Source organism: Strix aluco, chromosome 6, assembly GCF_031877795.1.
Source record: "Strix aluco isolate bStrAlu1 chromosome 6, bStrAlu1.hap1, whole genome shotgun sequence".
Lineage (NCBI taxonomy): Eukaryota > Metazoa > Chordata > Aves > Strigiformes > Strigidae > Strix > Strix aluco.
In genome coordinates, this window is record NC_133936.1 from 22,553,416 (window position 1) to 22,564,757 (window position 11,342).

The 11,342-nt window shown below is 41.9% G+C and overlaps 1 pseudogene; it reads left to right on the top strand.

Annotated features, from left to right (window-relative positions):
* The first annotated feature begins 1,962 nt into the window (after positions 1 to 1,962).
* On the top strand, positions 1,963 to 10,914 carry LOC141925242 (retinol dehydrogenase 7-like; annotated as a pseudogene).
* The last annotated feature ends 428 nt before the right edge of the window (positions 10,915 to 11,342 follow it).

Consider the following 11,342-nt stretch of genomic DNA (forward strand, 5'->3'; position numbering starts at 1 on the left):
TTCTCACTTTTCACTTGAGAGCCAAATTTTCTTCCCTGGTGTTATGATTCAAGCACAGTAATTTTTCCACACCCTTTCTAGGAGTAGGGGATCTCATTAGGAAATACACCTAAGGAGTCAATGGGAAATCAGTCAAGTGCTGCTCTCATGCCCAGCTCTCTAAAGGAAAGTCACATATGGAGTTCATATTTTGCTTATGTGATTTCCCTTCCGGTAAGCTCCCTTGCATGCTGTGCTCTGAGCAAGTCAGAGGATCCCCTGTGAGAAAGGGAACTTGTTGGAAAAATTCCCCATTTCCATGTTTTCTGAGATGTTAAGCAGGATCTATTCAACTTTCTGAAATTATTTTCTACAGTTCAAAAGCAGTTTGCTGAGAAAAAAAAAATCAGCAGTAAAGAGAACCGGAAACTCCTTTTATGTTTTTCTCTCCTACGTTTGAGCGGTAAAGGATTGCTACCTACAATAGCAGGACTCCAGACCTGACACTGCTGGAGGAATGTTCCCCTGTGTCGGGCTTTGCGTGCTGGTGGAGTGCTGGTTTTGGTCATTTCAACCACGCTGCAGAGCCTGCTGTTAGAATCAGGCCAGACAGGACTAGGCAGGCCCAGCAGGCATGTCTGCCAGGCTTGTGCTGGAGACAAAATTTCTGCCAGCCACCTGTTGAATCCTCAAGTCTCCAGCAAGCTGCACACATCTCCTGACTGCCCCGAGAGTGCTGAAAGTGCAGTAACAACCAACACAGCAGCTCGGACTGGTGTGGCACTCAGAGTGGCAAAAGAAGCAAGGATTTCCAGGCCCAAGCTAAAATGAGCAGAGAGAGAAACTGGAGGGGGAAGAGCTGCCCACCAAGCAGAGGATGAACTAACAACTCTACAGCTCCTGGCAGGGAGCAGCCGGACAGGTGTCACCGGCCCGTCTGGGACGGGCTGCCATTGCCGTGGTCCGCTCAACTGAACGGGCCCAGATCACTTCCAGCTTCATCCTACCACCTTGCTTGGTTTCCCCAGTTGTAATTTCCTTCCCATTCAGTTAGTTTCAAATAATTTTTCATAAAAAGCTTATTCATTCATTCTGCTGGTGGGAACAGTCTTTGCCCAAGTCTCCTCGCTTCCTGCAGCATCCAGCAGCGCACAGGGCTGTGAATGGGGAGTTCTGCTTACATGTTTATGCAATAGCACCCAGAGCTGGATCAGAAGTGCTCAGCAGGCCAGGAACTCTGGGCCAGGGAGCAAGCAAACAAGCAGCCTAGCAGTCATATGTTAGAGTTTTTTCCAATGCAAACTGTAGAGCTTCTGTTTGCACAGTTTGTAGAATTTAAGATTTTATTTGAAAAACATTGCTTAGTTACTCAGGCAGTTTCTAGTATCAAAAAGCTTTCCCTAGACTAGAAAAAAATAATTTAATCCCTGAAAGTTTTCACACACAATGATGCATCTTAAAAGATTAAGTCATACCAATAACAACTCGCTTATATGCAGGAGAAAAGGTGGAGGTCTGAACCAAGCTCTGTTAAATCAGTGGAAAGACTCCTGATGGTTTCAAGACAAAGCACAGATCAGTCCTTCCCAGCTGAGTAGATTAGTTCTCCCTAACAAGTCTCAACAGTCCCCCAGGCTCTGTAGATTACTATATACAGCCAGCAATGCTTATACAACATAGGTAGGATAGGCAGGCACGGAGCATATACAGAAGACTAATACCGAGTAAGTCCCTAAGGTAGAAGAATCAAAGCACAAGTCATTATCAACAGCAGGGAGAGGGACCATGCTTGTCAGCCAATGTACAGCTATCAGAAAGCACCACCAGATGCAGAATTTACAGTGAGATTTTTGGAAACTATCACCATGCAGGTCTTGGTGCACAAGCTTCTGAGTTTGTCTTGGGCTGTTTCTATGTTCTGACACTGGAAATAACTGGTGAAGGCAACTCGTGAGCACCTGGAGGTATAGACTGAGCTTGCAGATGTCTCCCTAGAATGTGAGTAATGGCACAAAGACAGAACTCACGTCTATTGTTACAGTGAGCAGTACCCATTCTATGAATTTGCAGGGTATCTAAGAGAACAAATTAAGCAGTTGCTTTTGAGTGCACAGGCAAGAGAACATGCAGTCGCTTCCTTTCCAGGGTGATTTTAACAACTGTTGCTTATCTACGCACATGCAGGGTCTGAATAAAATGCTAACTCAGAAATGTTCTTCCCAACATCTGGAATCTTTCTCTACTCCTTTAATTTCAGTTACTGGGTCAGTAACCTAAGAGTTTACAGGGTTTTATTTTCCTGGGTCTTTTACCAATGCTGTGGTAAAAATCTGAAGTGCAAGCCATACAAGGAAAGATACAATTATGCAGAGAAATCAGCCCCCATTGTACCAGACTACATTCATCTCCCTGCAAAATGCTGAGCAGGAGAGTTTGAAGATGTATTTCTTTTACGGTGGCATATTAATGAAGATCTTAAGTTATCTCTTGACCACCAAATTGAATTACCACACTGACATTTTTACACAGCATATGAAAAAGCATTCCTTTTCCATGAAACAAAAGTGCAAAGCCCTGCACGTGCAGGAATAGCCCACCTAAGAGTGGGAGATGGGATGTGTTTGTGCCTGCATGTTTGTTCAATTTGTTAACTGAAGACCAGGGGTTTTGTAGCTCTGGCAGGATGACCGATCATTAAAGTTTGTACTTCCTAGACTCTGGAGAGCTCTCAGGTGATCTGTCAGAGTGTTGTCTGATACATCTAAACTCTCCACTGAGTGCTGCATGAGTGCTGTTGCTGAAGAACCTCAGTCTCTAAATTTCCCCTTGGTAGTTCTTCCTCAGCATGCCTGGCAAGTCACTCTAACCCATTGCTGAGCACTGACTTCTGGAGGTTTGCACTGCCAGCGCAGTGGTGAATGAAGGAATCCAAAGCACACCCAAACCCCAAACTTCACCCCAGTCTGAGGTTCTTTGGCTCAACTACCAAAGCAGACTTGCTGTGGGAGAAAAACAGTAACACTCTGCTTCAATACAGTCTAATGTGCTTCAGTTTCTTTTAGTGCAGAGAAGCAGAGGGATGCTGTATTTTGCAGTCATCTAAGGAACTTAAAGGGCTCTTGGTGTAGTCATGCTGCTTTTCTCTAAAATCAATTGCTTTTAGAATGGCACTTGTCCAGGCGTAAGAAGCCAAGTGCTATCCCAAGAGTTCTCAATTTGCCAGATAAATATCAAAGTTTTAATGGAAAGTAGAATTTGCCTTTAGCTATTTACTGGCTATATTAGTAATCAGAATTCAATATTTATGAAGATATATCAATACTCTTGAAATATCATGCTGACATTTTCTCTGGAAACACTCTGTCACTCCAGGCAGCTATTTCAAAATCGATATGCCTCTGGAAGACAAGTGGCTTTTTTAGTGCTCCACAACTATCAAACAAGAAATATTTTGCATAACATTGTACATTCACAGAACTAGACAATTTTCTTGGAAGAAAACTTTAACTGAGAGTAGTCCCTTTGATTCTGACCCCAGACTCCTTCCAGCAGCAATATCATCTAGCAGAATAAATACTGGCAGGAGGCTCCAGCAGAGCAAAACCCATGATGCTCAGCACTGCATGCCCATGTGTTATCAAAGGAGGAGCACTGGTACTCGGGGAGAACTAGACGGTTAGGGATTACAGGCTGAAGAACACTGGCCCAGGGCTGGTAGTGGAGAGAGGAGCAGTGGAGGCTCCGCATGCAGTGCTGTCTTCTCAGCTGTCGCCCCTTGTCTTACAGCACTTCTGTGCTAATTATTGCTGCCAAAACAAAGGGACTCTCACTAACCAGAGCAGTTCCAGGTGTTTCTCTTACAGGAGCCAAGTAGGCATCCTGGTCAGACACTCCAGGACTTCACAGAGCCAAGTTTCAAATTTAACCTGCTTTCCAGTAGTGCAAGATTACTGCCTGCTGCTTCCTCCCTAAAGCACAGCCAAGGAAGAAAGGTGTGATTTACAGCTCCTGTTTCCAATTAGGTTAATCTTTTCCCTAAATATCTGATTATTTCATTTAATTTTGCATTGGGAAAAAGGTGAATTGAGTCCTAAAATGATATATCACAGCACTAGTTTGCTGAGTGGCTTGCTGACATTTATGGGCATGGGGTTACAAAAGCCTGCTGGTAGCAACTTTTCTCTCTGTGTGTGTCTAGCTCAGCTCTAAATTCTAAATCAGCAGTCAAAGGAAATGTCATTGCCTGGCACATCGTTGCAAATGGACTGGGGGTATCTATGACCGGCTACTGCAGCATCCTGTTTTCAGACTTTATTCTACAGCATGAAAGCCTGAATTAGCCCGAGCTCTTTCACACAGTTTTAATGGCACTTTGTCAGAGCACACTCTGTGAGTCCTCTCAGAAAATAAATGTCACCAACTCAGTGAAACATTACAAAGATGATTCCAAAGTGCACACATTCAGGAACACTGCAATCCTTGACAGACTGAACAGGGACATTCACAGCAAAAAAAGCCAAGTATCTAAGCGAAGTACCTGAACTAGAGGGCCAAATACATCAGCTTCAAAACAGCAGTGAGATGGGCTGCAAAAACAACCACTGCAGCCCAAGAACCAATCTAACACCCCAAAAATTCAGTGGGAGCCTCCCTGTAGATTGTAGTGGAAGTAGAAGAAAACTCTTATCTGTATATATTTACTTAACATTTTAAAATCAGAGAGCGTTAATCAGTAGCTCACAAGTCCATGCTGATGGCTACAGAGGCACCCAACTACATAAAATTAGATCATTAAGTGGCCACTAATGTTGTCACTTGTTATCATTTATCAGCTATGTGACTGGTTTAATTATTTAATGAGAGTCCAACATTCATTCACTATCAGATTCTGAGATTCCTTCCATTCCTACTTGGTGAGGTGACAGCAAAATTTAGAATCAGAATAAATCCAAATCACTTCATGAACTCAGCAAGAACAAGAACACCAGACAGGCTCTAGCAACCAAGGCTTCCTTTAATATTCATGTCTTAAGGTAGCAAGGATGTTGTTACACAAAAATCAGCCAAATGAATACTTAACTTCAGACAGCTATGAGTTAGAGAAGAAAGACCCCTTCGTCTTTGAGTTTTAAATCTTCTGGGATTTAAAAATAATCACAAATTCTTTTTTTTTAGTATCACAATTCTTTGAATACAATCACATTTTAAAGGCCAGATATCTACACCTCTACACATATGTAGGTAACTAGAGCCTAGATGAATGCTTAGCACCTGTAAAAATATTTCTCTAACAGGATGTCTGGAAAACGCTTACCAGCCTTCCCATAAATATTGGTTTTAATTATTTTGGTTTAGTTCTTGCACAAACCAAAAATACAAATAGAAAAACAGTAATTAATCATGAAGATTTTAGATATTAAAAAATGTATTTTACATTTATCAAAAATTTTTGTAATAAACAGTATCCTCCCTACCAGAGTTAGGAAATATTGTGTTCCCTCAGTGCTTTTTTTTTTTTTTTTTGAGGGCAACATCTCCATGCATTTCCCCATTTCTTTATGCAAACACACTTCCTACATAATATATTCTACTGTGCTGTGTATCAGTGCTAAACAGGCAATGAGGAAGGAGACAGAAGACTTAGGCACTGCCCCAAAGTCTACCTTGTCTAAGGAGCAGAGAGCAGATCACTCACCATCACACAACACAAATCAGACAACAAATTAGTCATCAGACCCACCACTACAGCTCAGGCTTTTCTGGTTGTTCTTGGGGTTACTCTGCTTCTGTGCTACAGACTAGAGGAGCAGCCTGGGTGGTATCATACAGGCAAAGAGAATCATCCTTCTTCCCAGAGTCCTCCTTCCTCTCTCTAGTATTAGCACAGATAATCACCAATTTCCACAAAAAAAACCCCAGGTGCTACCATGAGAACTGATGCAGTCATTCCTTTCAGTCTGACACATCCTGAAAGGACAGGGCTGACTAGAAAGATAGGCCAGCAAAGCTTGAAAACAGTGGAAATCTATTGAAAAAGAAGATAGGGAAGGTTTTTGCCAAGGCATGTATTATTCATTTTTCCTGATCACATTGTGCCAAAGCTTCCACCCCTACTCTCCGCTAACTTACAATGAGCTGGAAGGGCTGAAACCAGAAACAAAGTCTCTTATGGGAATTCTGTCTGAGGCAGTTTTGGAGTTGGCTGAGTGCATTTGCTTCATCGCACTTCTAGATCATTAACTTACTTGCTTGTAGCTCTCACTTTCAGACTCACTGCACACAGCAGTTTTGGCTTCCGTACTTTTTCTTATCACTTACTGGCTCATCAGAGTCACAGAATGAGAAACCTGAGCGGAAAGCATGTCTTCATAACAAGCTGTAACACCAGACTTGGAAACTCACTGGCTAAATGGCTTGACAAAAGGGGATTCTGTGTCACTGACGCATGTGCCACAGAAAAAGGAGGCCAAGAGCTACGATCCTGCTCCTCACTCTCACTGGAAACAGTGAACCTGAACTTAGCTGACTCCAACAGCATTGCCAGGGCTGTGGTGTTTGTGACCAAATAGGCAGCTGGCAAGGGTAAGTAGCAAGGTAATTTCCCAGAAAAATTATTCAATATAACCAAATCTGGTCTAGCTACAAATTCTGGTGCCTCTCTGCAGAAGCATTTTTTGTCTTACTGATGAAATGCATTCACTCTTCAGTTCTGTCATTTCTTAGTTCAGAGAGACTCCTCCAGCATTGCTTTTGGGCTCCCCCTTGCTTTCACCAACAGGGTGCCTAAAAATCTAGTTGCTCAGTCTATTAAAACCAGATCATTCCCAAGTGTGTTTTTCAGATATTTTTTTTTTTTTTGTGCAAAGAATCTCAGTGGGGGGAAGGTGCTAACTGGTACCAGAAAGAGCTTTCTTGACAATAAAACCAGCCCACCCAATTAAAAATGGCTCACGCAGGACTTCGTCAGTCCGCCTCTAGTAAGCAGAAGAGTGTTTTTGCATGGCTGAGTAATTCTGACTTTTGCAATGCGCACAACAACAATTGCACTGAATGCAACAGTTAAACACTTCCCATTTCAGCCAGTTTCCTTAGAATTGTTATACAGGTAGCTCTTACTACTGCTATCATACACCTCTGAGCATTTGTCCAAAAGAGGAAGAGTTTTTCCTTGGATACCTATGAGTGGAGTTAAAAAACAAGACTTAAATGATGGTTTTGGCAAAGAGTGATAAAAAGATCTGCATGGTGAATAATATTCAACTGTGACAATACAGGTTTCTTTCTCAGCACCAATAGCTCAGACTAGACATTGTTGAGGGCTGCCAAAGGGGATCACAGCACTGCAACTACCAGCTGTAACACACAGTCATACCAAATATTCAATAAGCTTGTTAATTAATTAACTAGCTAAAACAGCAAAACACCTATCTTCTACCAGTAGGACTTTCTCCTCAAAGCTCGTAAAACACATTGTGAGGGTTCCAGACCATTCATGGATGCAGAGATTGAAGGCAAGGGCAACATAATTATTAGCACTTACCTCCTCCAGCAGGCCCCTGCTTCCAGCTTGTGAAAAGCCGCACGTTCTTGGCCAGGGTAACCACTGCTAATGCTGTCACCTCAGTCTGAGAAACTTTATAGAGGCTGAGTGCTGGACTTTCAGCCTCTACCTTCAGGTGCAGGCTGTCCTCAGCAAACTCTTGAAAGTGTCACTATTTATCTAAAGTTCCTCAAGTAGTTTATAAGGTAGTAAATCAGTATTATCAATACACAGGGTTAAGCTAATATTTTTAGAAGCATTGACTAATTCCACACGTGTGGTTCAGACCTTTAGACCGCAACCCAGAAAAATCAGTGTCTCCACTTTTATGTAGACTATCTGATTTTCACAAGAATGTAAATGCATACTAGGAGCCCACATACTTGAGCAGATCTGAATAATAAAGCCCTGTGTGGTGGCCCATATTTCCAACTGAAATAGTTTTCCTTTAACACTTTACCCATGCTCTTCTAGAGTCATTGCCTAAGGCCTTCAGCAAATTTTGCCAGGTGTGCAGAGTAGATCATACAAGGAAACCCCAGACAACTGCATTCATCTTACTGAAGTTTTTGCAGACTGTGTACTTGGTTCCCAATGCTACATATGAAACTCTAGGGTAAGGTATTGTCACATACTGAAATAATTGATTTTGTAATCCTCTTAGGGATTTTTGGCTTGGTGAGCAATGCTGAAGGAACAATACCTGTAGCACCCACTGACTGGCTGAGAATTGAAGACTTCCACTCAGTGATGGATGTTAGTCACTGGGATTGATCAAAATCACGCTCAAGCTTCTGCCACTTCTGAGGAAACTAAGGGAAGAGTAGTCAATCTAATTAATGACAAAAGCTTCATGGCTTTTGTAGGGGGTGGCTACAGACTGTCCAAATGGGGCATGGAAGCTTTCTCTGACACCTTACAGTGAGTAGCTAGAAATACATGCATGTATCCAAGAACAGATTCCAGATGTGCTGAGGAAGGGTGACTGCCCCTCTCATTTTCTCTCTGGAAATCTTGCCTAAAGGGGGAAAGGAAAATAAGAGGCTGGATTTCAATTGCCAGTACTATGAACAGACCCACAAGGAAACTGCACTGGGAAAAATCTTCATATCCTGGACAAACGGCTACCATGAAGCTTTCAGGAACGTGAATCCACTGCATACATGAAAGTAAATCAACAGTATAGCCTGGTCAGACTCCCAGAGTTTCCTGGGCAGGTTGTACCTCATACTTGCCCATTTACAACCCATTTTATTTTGCTCTAATGCTCCAGAACAATCTGAGCTGGGTGATTCCAGGCAGCAACCACATTACCAGAGATACTCATAACTTCACAAAATTAAGCTGAGCACCCTTCACTGTGTTGTAATGCCTTGAGAAGGCTAAGGCCTAGCCCAGCAAGTCAGGTCTTCACAAGGACTAGGAAAGTTGTTTGCAGACCATCATGAATGCTTATATAAAGTATATGCCCCAAGGAAATATAATAAAAACTAATGGTTAATGTACACATGGTCCATTTCTTTGCATACTTTGGAATGCAGCTGCCTGGGTCTCTTGAGCTATCCAGAAGTACAAAGAGGCCATTTTCATCCCAAAGGAGTTGCATTGTAACTCAAAATTACACCAAGGGAACCACACTACCAGAAAACACACTTACCTTTATTGCACTAACATTTAATCACTTAACCATAGCCATTTAACCATACGATGGAGAATAAAGTTGTAATCCGATTGAAAATTTTTGCTCACTTTTACTTTTTCCCAGGAACTTTAATAATCTGTTCCTGCTGGAAGTTGAAATGATGCAACACTATTTGAAATAGTCAAAAGTTTTAATTTGATAATACATGGCTAAGATGCAGTTGGTTGTTGCATCCTTTGCATCAGTCCAACATAAACCACACAGAAAACTGTGAATCTGCCTGATACTGCTTTTCTTTTTCCTCAGAGTTAATTGCCTGCTGTGCTTTTACAGGACAGGTACACTACTATGAAGCTAATTTGAATATCTCAAAATTATTCTGACATTCAAAGATCAGAATCAAAGTCTCAAATATTATGTCACAGACTTCCAACTTACTCATGTTTAACAGTTATGCCATCATTGGGGGCATCAGGTATGGTTACTGTGGTTTTTTTCTTCTAGGATAGAGGTGCAGCATTTTGGAGTGAAAGTAAGCATTGTCGAGCATGATTTCCTTAATGCAGGAGTACTTAATTCAGATGTCATCGAGAAATATCTCTTAAGACTTTGGAAGAGACTGACTCCTGAGATCAGGGACTCCTAGGGAGAAAAATACTTTCTTGAATGTAAGTGGAAAAAGGACTGTATGAAAGCTCAATGTATATAAAAACCTGAAGTAAGTGAGGCTGTAAAGACAACAGAGCCAGGCTCTTTTCAGTGGTGCCCAGGGACAGGACTCAAGGCAATGGGCACACACTGAAATACAGGATATTCCTGCTGAACATCAGGAAACATATTTTTACTGTGAGGGTGACTAAGCATTGGCACAGGTTGCCCAGGGAGGTTGTGAAGTCTCCATCCTTGGAGATATTCATGCACTGTCTGGACATGGCCCTGGGCAACCTGGTCTAGGTGACCCAGCTGGAGAAGGGGGGGTTGGACCAGAGGTCCCTTCTACCTCAACCAATCTGTGATTCTGTGAACATTTGCTGGACTTCATTAACGTTCATTAAGAGGCCATTGCTGACTGTTCTGGACTATGTGTATGTTAGGTGAGGCCTGTGCTATTAGTTCTCATATGAGATTGGTGAGATGTGATGTCATGCTACCATCCCTAGTCCCTCCATACTTAGAGGTAAAATGACCAGGAGGAATGAATTGCTATGACCATATGCTAAGTTTATGGCTTACTGATATCTGAAAAGTTGTGCTGCGTGACACTGAACTTACTGTAGGGAACATCTGGCTCAGAATATGGGCCAGGGAGGTTTCTGTTTACCGGGCTTTTGGGTGTTCTGCAGCCTTTCTGGTCTCCACTCTGCTGTAGCTATGCTGCTCTCAGTACTTGCAACACTAGTTTAAAGCAAGCCTGAAGCTGTAGACAAACCTTTGGGTATAAAGAATCCTTTCACAGATAATGTTGTAAGTAAATTATTTCAGGTTTATTTTCTTCATTGCAGATATAAAAGCTCAAAGATCATCAGTGAAAAGACTGTGTGACACTGATATTTCTACGGTCATAAAATGCATGGAACATGCCCTGATAGCAAAGTACCCCAGGACACGATACAGAGCTGGATGGGATGCAAAGTTCTTTCGGCTGTTTCTCTCCTATGCCCCAAGCTGTTTATCTGACATGCAGCTGTGTATGACATTCCCAGCTCCAGCAGCTAGTGGGAGATCAGTTCCTGGAGTTTTAATTAACATTTAATATTAAACCAGTATCAAGTTTGTAGAAATAAATATTAATTCTGTCAAAACCAGATGTCCTCCTCTTTACCAGTTACTAGACTGCTTAAACTCCTTTCAGAAGACACTTTTTCCACCCCCTACCCCCCACCCCTCCTTACCTGGAATTTCTCAGTTTGCAGATAGGCTTGTAAATCCAGCATGGTTTTGAAGGTCATTTGGTATGCTCACAAATGATACCTCTATAGGATCTGCATTCATAAAATATTCAGCTACAAAGCTAGTTAATACTACTCACTCAATAAAAAAATTTTAAATAAGAAAAATAAAATCACTAAAAGAAACAGTTTTACAAGTAGACTTCATCAACATATAGGCTTCTAGTGAACTTGTAATAAAACAATGGCCTTTCAGAACATGTATCTTACACATGCACCTTACAGAATGTAT